This window comes from Sorex fumeus, unplaced genomic scaffold (assembly GCF_029834395.1).
Source record: "Sorex fumeus unplaced genomic scaffold, SorFum_2.1 ptg000134l, whole genome shotgun sequence".
In the NCBI taxonomy this organism is placed as follows: domain Eukaryota; kingdom Metazoa; phylum Chordata; class Mammalia; order Eulipotyphla; family Soricidae; genus Sorex; species Sorex fumeus.
The window spans coordinates 1,945,784-1,946,976 of record NW_026606191.1 but is presented as its reverse complement, the minus strand read 5'-3'; positions in this window follow the sequence as shown (position 1 = coordinate 1,946,976).

Below are 1,193 nucleotides of genomic sequence, written 5' to 3'. Positions count from 1 at the left end.
GTTGAAAAAGCTTAAAAGTGTCCTTAGAGCTGGCTTTGCTCCGCCCCTCAGAGCAGAAACCGGGAGGCGCGGTGCAGGGCACTCACGGGAGGCCGCTAGTGTCCTGCCACGAAACCGGCCTTCATAGACCCCTTCCACGATGGACAGACAGCCTCTTCTCCCTTCAACTGCTTAACAAATGGAGGCCTGATCCAGCATCTTGCACGCAAACATATAATGCCCTGCTGTGACGTCACTTCGCTTCTGCAAGCAGCCTTAAAGGGCCAGACACCAGCTGCGCAGAGAACAACTAGGAAAATGCAGTTAAATGTGTAAGGCTGGTTGGCTGGAGCGAAAGCACAGTGGATAGGGTGTTTGCCTTGTACGCAGCTGACTCAGGTTCAATCATCTGGATTTTATATGGTCCCATTTTGGTGTACAAGAGATTGTTAGGATTTTACTGCTTCCAAAGTGTAAGTCTCAAAACATTTACCCTCAATATTTGTGTAAATCAAATGGAAAACTGAATACAATGAGTGCAGATATGCTACTGCGAATGAAGTGCTTCCTTGCATGTGGCTCTACCCGGACACAAATTATGGACAGCACTGCGGGATGTGACTCCCAGAACATAACACAGAAGGGCCTGAAGAACAGAGGTTTGGCTGTCTATACAACGTCAAAAAAGGCTAACCACAGCATCCTGGTTGATCTATGCCATGATCTATGCAAAGCAGGGCCTCTGAGCCAAGTCAAAATCACAGCAAAGAATGAAACCATGGTGAGTCGTGACAGTACCCAGCAAAATGCAATGTTTGTACCTATTTACTTCTTATTTAATTCCTTCCACCTTGCTTTATCACTAAGAAACATTATTTACCAGTTAACATACTGGGAAGTCCACATGCCAGGACATTGTCATAACCATGGTGCAGGGGATAATCAGCAAGTACCTTTCACTTACGGTACTAGTATCACAGGAAGCTTTCACATATAACAGAATTATTTCCTTCCTTCCTGCACTTTTGTATCTATCCCCCACCTACTTGTTGAAACTAAAATTGTTTTACCTAAGGGCCCTGTTCTGACGCCGGTCATAGTTATCATGGAAGTGACTGATCCAACATAATTTTTATATTTACTAAAGCTTGAGAGAACATGAAGGCTTTCCTATATTCCTTACCTACAGAATTTTCTCCAGGATTGTCTTTAAA